Genomic DNA, 12791 nt, shown 5'->3' with positions numbered 1-12791 from the left:
TTCTTAAAAGATAGTTGTCAATATTAGTCAACGCTACCCAAAGACAATGTCATTCGTTTGTAAATGACATATTAATTTCTTATGCGTTTCCTATTCACTTGCCACGATCAATACTATTGGAACTTTCGATAGCAGGGGTCCCAGGCAGCCTGTGGTCCTCACCTTTGTCGGTCCCACAATGACTTTTCATTTCCACTGCTCCTTCCTGTCTCATCCATTGGCTTCCAAGATCACTGGATTTTATCTTGTCTCTCTGCCTCTAAAATTCATGCCTCAGCTCTTTGTATCTCAAATGTGAAGTTACTCCAGGAGAGTCGGCAATAGCGTGCTAATGGCTAAAAGTTCCTTTTCAAGCCTTATTTTATGACAGTTCTGTGCCTTGCTTTCGCTTGTCACGCAGTTGCTTTTCCTGCGGTAACTTCTGAGGTGAGCTCATCCTTGCCCGAGACAGAGCTTAACCACAGCCTGAATCTGCTGCCTCCGTGCCCTGGCCCCGCCCCTACCCACACCCCAAGGTCGCCCCACTAGGAGGTCCCACAGGCATTGCAAATACGCTGTGTCTAAAACAGAGCTCTCTATAACCCCAATTAACTCACTTCTTCTCTTTTACACCTGGATTTGTTGTGGCAGGCTTCCCCCTGTCAACCAAACCAGAAACCTGGGTACCATTCTTAACTTCTCTGACTCTCAGCATCACATCTAATTAGTTTCCATGCTCTTCAGATTTCGCTCCTTAAATATCTCTTACATTTTCCCTCCCTGTTCCTACCACCCCCTTTGGCCATTAAGGATCGATAGCTGCTGCGGTTGTCATCCTTGTCTCCAGCCTCGCCCTCCTCCCATCAGGGAACCGCACCGCAATCGGATGATGCCGGGAAAATCAAAATCTGACCAGAGCGGCGTCAGGGGTCCCATAGCTGCCCCTGTGTCCTGGATGCAGTCTGCCAGCTCCATGAAGCACGATTCCCAGAGTGTGTTAGCCCACCTCCCTGCACTTTTTCTTCCTGTGCTTCATGCTTCATGCTCCAGCCGGAGTGAAGTAATCAATCTCCCTAACACCCAGTGCTGCTCCAGGCTTTCCGGAGCCTCCTCTCTGCATCTCTCCGCCTGGAAAATGCTTTCCTCCCCACTCCTTGGGATGGGCAAGTCCTTTTTCAGTCTTCAAAGATCCAATCAGGTGTGACCAGCTGCATTTGCCCACACCCTTACTCACCCTCAGAACAAACTTTCCTCCAACCCCAGGACTGCACTCCCCTCCGGGGGCATCACCACAGACACGGAAAACTTCCCCGTGGAAAGCTGCCTTCCCCTCTTGTCTGGGAGGCTCCTGAGCTCAGAAATGGTTCCCTTCTGCCTTTGTCAGGGCTCAGCACAGGGCAGAGCAGAAACTCAAATTACAAACATTTTTTGGAACTAAATGGAGGTGGTGGTGGAGGGACATTACGAGTGTGCAAAATGCCACTGAATCATTCACTTCAAAATGGTTAATTTTGTTGTCTGGATTTCACTCTAATGAAAAAGAAAAAAAATACATTTTTCTATTTCATTGAAAAGGTTTAGATTCAAGGGTGAATAAGACTTGAGCTCGGAGAGACACTGAAGCATTTTAGAGGTGGAGGGACCGTTGCAGAATACGCATAACCTCCTCACGCTTGTTTGAATTCGCAAAGGCTGTGATAACAGACTCCCTTGAAAATCTTAGCTCGGAGTAAGTGATAGGATGGTAAACCCATGTGGATTTTTTTGGGGTGAGGTCATATAGCAAATGACTAAGGCGTGCATTTACTGGTAGCCAAATGAGTCAACTTACATAAGAACAATTTATAAATTCAAAAGTCCAATTCAAATATGATGTAATCTTTATGGTGCTTATTGTAAGAATGTTAGGAAAGGCCGACACTCGGCTGATACTCGGGGATTCTGCACACATCAGTCGACAGACACACAGGAAAGGCATAATTCATTAATTTAAACAGGTTTCAGACCCACTGTTGTTTCAGCGGCAGCTTAAGATGCAGAGAAAATACACAGGTTGAAACCCAAAAGTTTAGTTTCAAGTCTCAGCAGTTCGTCTCATTTAACTCCAGCCCAGCTATCTTACACGTGCGCACTGAACTTCCTCGTAGAGTCACTGTGCCACACGTGTTAAATGGTTTTGTAAAACGTGAAGCACTGTTCAAATGCAAATAATCACTGTCACTGATGTCAGACAGAAAGGGTGGCCAGTATCGTCAACTAATACGCAAAAATTGTGGGATTTTTGAAGTATAAACAACACATTATTATTATTATTTCTTGTAGAGATAAAAGAAAGGGAAAAATTTTTTCCTAACTAACTTCATAGTTTTTTTATCTGCTACGTTCATAGTTACATATCCTAAATTCATTTTGGGGGGGGGGCTATAGAAAAAAAATTGTTTGAGAATCAACTGTAATTGCAATAATTAGCCTATATCTTCCTTTTCTTTTTATTATTTTATTGTGGACAAAACCTTAGCTCATTTTTTAAATAAGCTAAGTGAAGGGGCGACCTCAAGTTAATTATGTTTTACATAGTTCAGCTTCCATAAGGAATTACATTTAAAAGGCCTCATTTTTCTCTCCTTTCTATTTGTCTTGAAGATATTGCTACTTGATGCCAAATTGATTTTAGGGAATGCCTCTATAAATTTTAAAAAGTAGACAGAAAAAAAAAAACCTTGAGTATTTTTGAACTGACACAACTTTATTAAATCTCCCTGCTAGATTTGCTGTGTTATTTGAATGTTGACAGTGCACTAATGTCATCTCCATACAATAAACGCCTAGCACTGTATCTGATTGTGGGCCTTTTCACACGTTGTAACTGGGCAGGATGTTCATATAGATGCTCGGCAGCTGTCCGCTGGGCTTTTGAGCATTTTAACCTCTCATTTGGATTTTCTTCTATGCTGGTGCAGGACAAAAAAAAAAAAGAGTTGAAATAGCATTCCAACCCGAAATCTCAGCAGAAACACCCCGAAAGGCCTGTTTCACTGATCTGATGTTGGAGAACTCTCTTAGACAGTTAATGTCTATTTATATGGTAATTGCTCCCCAATATATGTCTGCTTTTTCTCCTTTCAGAGAGATTCCATTTTCACCTAATGACATCAGTCACTAACGGACTGTGTGAGAACAGATGATCTTCTTGAATAGCACTGAGCAGATCAATAAAATGTTCAAGTTTAGCTTAAGCCAGACGCCTAACAGTTCATGAATTAAAATGAGATGAGAGAATACTGGTGAATAGTAGGTCATTTATTTTCTCTCAGTGAGTCCCTGGGAAGGCCGGCCTCGCGGGGCAGCGGTATTTCCTCTGCTCTGCCCTCTGCTACCTCCAGCAGGCCTCCGGGCGCCGTCTGAGAAGTTGGGGAAATAGCAGTGCTGATAAAAACACACATGGAGAAGTTTCCCTTCTTCAGTGCATGGAACTCGAATGTTCCACCCACATCATGCACATTAGCAAAGGAAAAGGAAAGGAGGAGGAGGAGGGGAGGGGGAGACGTCACAATTGTAACAGGAAAGAATAAAGAGAAATAAAAAAGAGAGAGGGGAACCACTAATGCTTTAAAGTTTACTGTTCAGTTTTTATTTAAAACTATTTACTGAGCACATACTATGTCCCAAGGAGTCTTTAAACAATTTTCCTCTGGGGACAGAGCAGCAAATGGGGCAGATACCGTCTGTCCTCTTGGTATGAAGGGTGTAAAAGCCACATTTACACGTAGCCTATTTGATGCGTAAGTATTTGAACTGAGACTTGAATGAAAACGAAGCAGCGACTGTGAACGTGGAGGAGACGTTTCCTAGGTGTGGAGAATGTGTAATCCCAGGCCTTAAATCAGGGGCTGGCGCTTTGGATAAACAAGCAGGAGGCTGGCGTGCCTGGGGAACAGTGAGGGGAAAGGAAGGTCACTGAGCTTGGAAGGAGCCGTAAACGCTGGGCCCTGCAGGTCACAGTAATAAGGCTGCAAAGACGTTTCATTCAATAAACGAAAGACGTGTTTAACCTGCTTAGCAGAGAATGCTGCACGGAGTGAAAAGCTCAAGGGCTGGTGGTTTCGGCTCTGCCTGTACGATGCAGGTGCCCCAGGGTAAGGCCCCAGCCCCATCCCGGAGATGACGGTTAAGAGGGGAGGGTGATTCTGACACGGAGCCAAGGCTAAGCAGTACTTCCTCCGATTTTCCTCTATCAGTGGGAAGAAAACTGACCTGGTGACGTCATAGCCAGGGTTTCTCAGAGATTAATAGAATCTTGGGCCACCTCCATCTTTGGAGGCTCCTAGCACATCAAAAAAAAAAAAAAAAAAGGAACAAATATCCAAATAGGATTATAAATCTTGTGCTATTTAATTTATGCAATTAATGTTTTTAAGTTTAAAGAAAGCTGAAAAATTTCAGTATTCTTTATGATACCCAGGAAAAATGGACTTCATTCTGCCTGCTTTGGTTAAGCTCCAGTTTTGGGAAAGGTCTGGGGGCAGAATTGGGTGCCCCCCTCTCCCAAGGCAGAGCGGGAGGTGCTGAGAGCTTCACTGTGTTTGCAAGGAGGGTGACGGGAAATCAGCCTCACCGTGGGGAACCCAGAGATAACTGCCGCTGCTGTTTCAGGAGAGTTGCCCCAAAACGCCAGGGGGAGTCCAGACAGACCAGGTCCCCAGACGACTGGTCTTCCTCCCTCCTCTCTTCTCTGGGGTTGAGTTATGGGATGCTTAGAAAACAAAGCCTAGAAATTCTGAGTTGCTATTTAAACAGAACACACACACACACAAATCCTCACTGTAGAGGAGACTATTATAAACTGAATGGCATTAAACTTAAGGTCTTTTGTTCACCAAAACTACCCATTAAAAAAGTAAAAAAGATAATATTTGCAACACATATAATCACAAAGTGCTGTTTCCAGAATACACAGAGGAATTCTACATTTCAACAAGATAGAAAACTCATTTAAAAAAAGAGGGTCAAAAACGTAAGCTGGCAGAACCACACATAAAAAGACATAGAGGGAGCTACTGACGTGATCAAGTAAATGGTCAGTGTACACGCGGAAAGGCGCTTCACCGCATCGGTGACCAGGGACGTAGCCCCTGAGCAACAGTACAAGTCAGTACCGACTTTGTTAAATCTTCTGAGACAAACATGATATGAGCAGAAATCTTTAGGTCAGTTAGGCTCCAGAAAAGATGTTTGTCGTCTTCCTTAGCGGTGCTCGTAGGAGTACAAAGGCGGTCACACTTCTCTGTGACTCCCGCGGTACAATTAGTGGTCCGATTCATTGGCCGACATCTCTCACCCAAACACAATGAATAGGTATCCACCGTGGACGGGCACCGTACTAGGTGGCGGACAGAAAAATGGAGAAGTTATAATTCATCAGAGTCCACCTGGAAGGGAAAGCTGGGGGACGCTCGGAGGCCTTGCTCCAAGAGACAGCGTTACAGCTAGTGGTTGCATTTACCCTTTAACCCACTTTGAAGAAATGAAAGGTGAAGGGTGCTTTCAGGAAGGAAAAAAAAAGGTTGAACTCCATCAGGATTTTTATTTTTATTTTATGTACCGCAACGGAGTATAGTTTAGGAGAAACACATTTTCCTTAAACCTCCACCATTACTTTATTTTCTAAAATAAATACACATTAAATAATTTCTCTAGGAGAGAGGATTGAAAAAATCTATGGATTGAGTCCCTTCTGCACTACAGAACAGTAAATAGCACAAACTCTGGGAGCTGGGTAATAAGGCTTTTAAAAATTAAAAATTAAAATGGTTTAAATGGAAAACGTTTGAAAAGGAGACTAAAAGGTAAGGTTTCTCAAAAACAGAACTTCATAAGCATACGTAGCAGGAGGAGGAGGAGACGAAGGGATCTCAGTGCACAGGAGAGAGGGTCTTCAACCACGTGGAGAGCGCTTCCCCGCCTCATGGAATGACGCCAAGCCGGCGTCCTCATAGCTGTTCCCTGGCGTCTCCATTACCTCGATAAAAGTGGGGAATATTTTGTATCTATACATCACATCAGCTTTGAATAAAAGCCTAGTAGTAATAGCTTTGCAAATATTTGTAAAGAGTAAATGAATCCCTGGCTGAATGGGGTCGTAGGAATTTTTAACGTAGTAACATTATGATAACCTCAATATTGAAATTTTGAACACTTTGACAGTATGCCAGATACTTGTCCCCGAAACAATACGGCAGGTATTAAAACCTGCATTTGACAGATGAGTGAATTAAAACTCCAAAAGGTTAACCGAGTTGCTCAATCACCCAGCAAGGAGGGCACAGCCCTGATACAGCAACCCAGGTCTGTCTGATGGCAAAGCCCGTATGCGAACTAGGAAACTGTAAGACCATAATTTCTGACGCATAACACATCATTCCTAATCAATGATCAGAACTGGATCTGAAAATGGTCTTAACTTGCTCACTTTGCAGTGCTACAGTATTGGTTGCAACAGTGTTATTCTTAGAGCAAACTATTACATTGTGGGGTGTTCATTATACTCAGAGAACAACGTATGTCCTAATATTTCTTAACTGTGCACTTTCAAGACAGAAATGAAATCAGCTGGGGTGAATCCATCTGTATCATCACACCAGGGTACATCAGCAATAAAAGGAATCCAACAAGCAGGCTGCCAGAGCTTACCGCGGGGTTTTGCAGGCTGGGCTCTTCCCCACGGAGGCGTTCCACAGGTCAATGCATGTGAGAGCGACTGCAGCGCTCATTTAATAAAATATGATGGAGTCATATCAGATGGCATTAGATAGTACTGCAGTTGTTTCTCCCTCTTCCTGAAGCTCAGATTCCAGTGGGAGATTTTGTGGTGGTAAAGGGCGGTCAGCATGGACTTATTAATGATTTAGACTACTTTTTCTCAAATATCATTGATTGTTTAGCTTAACTCATACAGAATGATACACTAACACAATAGAAATGCTTAGAAAAATAGAGTGGAATGATACTATGGTAATAAAGTTTCTCTCCTTACCATTAATACTTTTAAAATACATGTTTTTTATGATTAAACCGTTACACTTTTAAAATACATGTTTTTTATGATTAAAACCTGATCTATGGAGGGGGAGGGTGTAGCTCAGTGGCAGAGTGACTGTTCAGCAGGCATGAGGTCCTGGGTTCAATTCCCAGTACCTCCATTAGTGAATAAATAAATAAACCTAATTACCTCTCCCCACAAAAATTTAAAAATGAAGAAAAAATTAAATAAAAACTCATCTCTGGCAATTGTAGAGTATCTTTTTTAAAAGAGAAATCAAAGAAGAAGAAAATCAAAATGCTCTAAAGATAACAATTGCTAACACAGTAGTAGATTTATTTTATTCTTCTTCCAAATGTGTATATACTTTGCACAAGTTTACATAATACTGAAACTGCATGCTTTTTCAGCCAGTGTTTTATTATAAACCTTTCCATTGCCATCAACTTTTTTTGTTACTGTAACTTTTAATGACTGTATCTTTTAATGGATTTAGCATAATATGCTAAAGCAATTTTTCCTGACATTCCTACTTTAAAATTTTTATATATAATTCTGGGATAAAAATAATTGTATACACATTACACTCATTTAAAAAACATTTACATCCTGGTAGGTCTTTAGATACAGAGTTACTGAGTCAGCAGAAATAATTTGTTTAAAACTCTTGAAATATATTTCTTAGTAATAGTCCCAAATCCTGAAAGCTCCTTTAGGAAAAAAAAAAAGTATGATATTTATTTTCTTTTCCTCAGATCCCAGTGTAGGATCTGGCACAAAATTGGTAATAATTAGAAAGGATTTTAGAGTAGAACTGACTGGTATTGCTTTGAGAAATGGAACTATTTTATTGTCCTGCCAGCGATGCTGCAAATGCTATGGTCATAGGACTGGACTTACTTATTCTAAAGCCTTTCTAAATTTTAAAACTAGCATTTTCTCATTTCATTTGGCATAACTTTTAACACTGAAAGGGAACATTTTTAGATGTTTATTGTGTACTTGTGTTTTCACAAGTACGGGGGTGTGATACACCCCTCTTTGCACTTTTAAAATATTGGCAAGAGCTCGAATGGACGAGCCATGACCTCTGTTTGGTGCGGCGCTGTGGCCTGGAGGCGCTCACGGGCTCGCTCGAGGTGGCGCTGAGAGCGCGCATGCTCACTCCCCCGCTGCGTCCCCCGTGCGGTTCATTTCACGTCAGGGGGCTCACATTCAGAAAAAAATGGGGGGCAAATGTCCTGGGAATAAGCCACGTATGTAAGGTCATTAAGGGAAATGCAGACACAGGAAGCCGTGTATAAATATTCCATGACCCTGCCACTCCTTGGTTATAGTTTTAAGTTGGCAAACTTTTGTCTGCTTTGCTCTCTAACGTATCCTCAGTTCCTGGCCTATGATAGGTTCTCAGTAAACACTGTTAGGTAAGTGACATAACCGACAGACAAAAAAAAAAAAAAAAAAAAAAAAAAAAAAAAAAAATTGAAGGAGCAGGGTCAGGTTTAGGGTGATAGGGCTGGTTTGTCCCACAATCCAGGGAAGTTTGGTTTCTTTCTAGTCCCATTTCATTTATTTTTATTTCAATGTCCTGCTTTAGAATTCAATGCTTTGACTACACTCAATCAGCAAATAAAAGGAACCGTCTAGGAATGAGGACTCAAGTCACCAGGTCACATCTCCTATTCTCTCTCCTTCTCTCACTCCTCCCCAGTCCTACCCCTGCCTCCTCTGGAAATTCCAGTACAAAGTCAGCAAAAAATGCTTTCGTCCTCAACCTCTCTGCGGACTGGCCCTTCCCCTGTGAGGTTTCCTGGACTCTTCCAAGGGCGCCCCGAGGACCCTGCCTCCCCGCAGCCCTCTGGGGTGGTGGCCCTTCTCTCCCAGGCCTTTCACTACAGGACCTGGAGGAGCCGGCCTCCTTCCTCCTCACTGCTGCTTTCAGATCACACTTCCTTCCTGCTTCCTAAACGCCATCTGTTCTGAAGCGCAGCTGAGCAGATTACATCAACCACTACTCACAGCTGCTGCTGTCACGGGCGTAACCTCTACAGATTCTCCCTCGTTTCTTAATGTTTTCAGCTCCTGACTCACTGCCACTCTGTCCAGAATACCCCCGTCTTACAAGTGTAGCAATCTGAATGTTCATGGAGATGATCTTTCCAACACCCTCGCCTTGAGTTTTTTGAAGTCCTCTCCTCTGATGATCTTCCGTGCACCCTACCTAGATCACTGGCTCCCACGGCCGTAGCTTGACTTGGTCACGGCCAGCAGCTGTAGCCCCTCACTCATCCCAGCATCATGTACCATGCTCCCAACCATCACTTCCCAATCCCTTCAGCGGCTCGGCTCCAACCATCTTTCACCCTCAGCAGGTTCTCAACCTGTTGATCTGATGTCCTCAATGACCTCCTTTCTTGAACTACCCAGCTCCGCCCCATGTGACTCAATACAATCCCACTTCCACGCACAGCCTTCCACCTCCCTCGCTCTCTCCTGATTCATTGCTCTCGCTTGAGAACACCGCGGTCTGACTTAATCCACCACCTGCCTGCTTGCATTTCTACAGGGAACACGGCTAAAGAAATAAACACAGACTGAACCCATCCTTTAAATCTGTCCCTGGGAACAACAAGCTGGCCCTTAATCTAGGTCTCCTTTCCAATTTCAGCTGCTTTCCCATTCTCTTCTCCTTTCTCTCCAAACTCCAAGCACCACTTTCCCCCTTTTTATTCTTGGTTTTCTATTCATGGAGGAAATCAGGCTTCAGAATAGAATTTTGCAAATTCCCACGACCCCATCTATTCACTTTCTGACATCTGCACCCACATGCTCTGTGTCCCTGCCGCTCACACAGACAAACAAACCGTAATCCCATCCAAGGCCACCCTCCCATCTGCGCACTGGATCCCACCACTTCCCACATGCCCAGGGCTGGGCCAGCAACCCCCCGCTTCTGATAGAATCACTTGAACTAACGGTGCTCTTGTCCTCTCTCCCCTCTCCAGCCACCACACACTTCTTTGCTCCCCTTGGTAGCAAAACTAATCGAGAACATCAGCTTTGGACTTTAAATGAGAGACAAATAAACTTTTTTTGTGCTGAAGCCATTAGTCATATTTGAGTTTTTTTTGTTAGAGCACCTAGTGTGGCCTGAACCGATATATAATTCTCTAATGAAATCAAATATCTTCTGTAGAATATGGATGATAAATCCAGCATTCCGTGGAAATTCTTACACAAAAGCCTAAATTTCCTATAATATCGTGAATTGAAAAAACTGAAACGAATTCCAAAACACTCATATTACTTCATAGAAGTAAGTGGTGTAATTGTCAAAGATCACTTTCCTATTCTTTGACACGCCTGCATTCTGCAAACATATTTCTCGTCTGTTTTTCATGTATAATGAAAAAGGTAACATATAATGTATCTTTGTGTTTTGTAGGAAACCTGTTTAAAGGTTACTAAATTCAAAAACTCTATGATAATGATATTCTAATAACCAAGTGCTTTTAAAAATGGGATTTGTTAGGTTTCTCTCATTAAAATCAGTAACACTTTTCTAAGTCAAGTTATCATCAATTCATTGATTACTGCCGTGGACAAACCTGTCAGTCATTCAAGAAGCAGGCTAGACAAATTAACATTCTGAAACTCTTCAAGATTCACATTATGGGCGGAACACAATCCTAAATTATGTTTCAATTTTGTGTTTCTCTAATTATACTTTAAAATATCTCACTCATCATCTCTGGGTGCATCATTACTTTAAAATGCCAAAGCCACTATCCTGAAAATATATTCATATTTGTGCACAAAACTCTTATATTTTTTTTCAGCGATCCTGGGAGATAATGTATCCTCAGTTCTCATAAATGAGAAGATCTCAGTTGAGTGATGTGCATGACAGAGCAATGATCAAAGGCTATATATAATGCAGAATATGGGGGATGGGGGCAGCTGAAGTTTCTGTGTCTTGAGACAACATAACATAGGTGGTCGGTTCAATAAAATTAGCCAATGCAAAAACCTTCGAGATAAGATTCAGGGTGCAACCTTCAGTGCTGAGATTAGCCACATAAATTCTAGCCAGTCACGCTGCCTCTTTGGAGTCTCTGCCAGTGATATGGACGGTAGCGCCTCCCTTTGATAGCTTCTGGTCCTATCACTCTCATATTAAATTAACAAAATATCTTTAAAATATGGTCAGTCCTTTAAATTAAGAGGTCAGTGTTGTCTTTTCTGTTTGACAGGCTTTTCCAATGCTTCTTTCTTTTTACATTTTATTGGAAGAATCTGTGTGTTTGACAGCCTGCTACAATACACTTAGCTCTGTCCTGATACTTCTCCATGGACAACTGAAAACACTATTAGAATCTATGGTTTCATTTTCCATTGTTCTGTGTGAAATCTCTCCCCCAAATGGTGGAACTGAATTACTGATGCGCTTTCTCTTATCAGGATAAATCCTTCTGCTGCCATTAGGATGCGCACAGCTGACTGCAGGGGTGGGGGTGGGGGTCCGACTTCCACTCATTGGTTCCCCGTGTAATTTCTCCCGCTGCATCTAAGGGGCGGTTTTTTATTGGCTTACTTCAGAAATTTCTCATCATTTCATTTCACCTCTTTTGCTCCCTTCTGTTGCCTACCGTCTTCCAGGCAACTTTCTCCAATTTCTTTTCCCATATTTTCTGGGTTCTCCCACATCCCTGGCATTTGTCTACAATCAGCTTGTCTTTGTACCCGTTTTCAGCCGGCGACCTTTGCCTGGATTCTGACTGAAGAACCGGCCAATCACACTGCTCTCTCTCTAGGCTTCCCGTAACTGTCTGCACTCGTTTGGTAGGGCCCGTGTGTTAGGGCTCCCTTGTTAAAATCTGTACTCAAAAACGTTGTTAAAGTATTGATATTGCAGACTTTAAAGTCCTGGGAACTCTGTACTCATTTCGATAAACAAGGACTTGAAAACATGCTTTACTTTTCCTATATTTTAGAAAATCACAAGTACCCTTCCTTGATGTCATATACATGATGCATGAAATATACCTTTTAGTTTCTTAAGATATATATAATATATACACATGCATACCCAGAAACATACACACACACACATATATATTCAATCCTCACTACACATGGATTCTGCATTTGTGACTTCACCCTTTCACTAAAATTTGTTTGTAGCCCCAAATCACTACTCTTTGGCTCTTTGGCTCTTTTGCAGTCATTAACAGACGTGCCCAGAGCAGCAAAAGTTTTTGTTATTTTTCTCCACGGAGGCTGCACAAGACAATGCTCTGTCTTCTTATTCAAGTTCTCCGGCTCTAATCAAGTCCCTTTTTTTGTAGATTTTCTGCTGGTGATTTTGCTATTTAAAATGGCCCCTAAGAGCAGTGCTGAACCACTGGCTAACGTTCTGTTAAAAGATAAACTGAAGCACATTACAAAAGTTAAGAGTTTATTTGAGCAGAAATTGATTAGAAACGTCAATACTAAACAGGAAGTGGTTAGGAGCCTCTCAGACCAGAGCTGAAGCAAATTTAAGGATGATATGAATTGGATGTAGTTTAGAGGCTGAAAGAAAGGCTGTCTGTGATTGGTTGCCCTTAGGTTTCAATTCAGTAACCTGGAGGCACTTACTGGATTAGATTTTGGTTTCCCTGCAGAGGCCACCAGGGCATGAGAGCCCCCTGAGTCTAATGGCCTCTTTAATTATTTTAACAGTTCCTAAGCACATGAAGGCTGTGATGTGCCTAATGGAGAAAATGCCTGT

This window comes from Camelus bactrianus, chromosome 30 (genome assembly GCF_048773025.1).
Source record: "Camelus bactrianus isolate YW-2024 breed Bactrian camel chromosome 30, ASM4877302v1, whole genome shotgun sequence".
NCBI classification, from domain to species: domain Eukaryota; kingdom Metazoa; phylum Chordata; class Mammalia; order Artiodactyla; family Camelidae; genus Camelus; species Camelus bactrianus.
The sequence above is the reverse complement of the archived record's forward strand: the minus strand, read 5'-3'. Positions refer to the sequence as shown.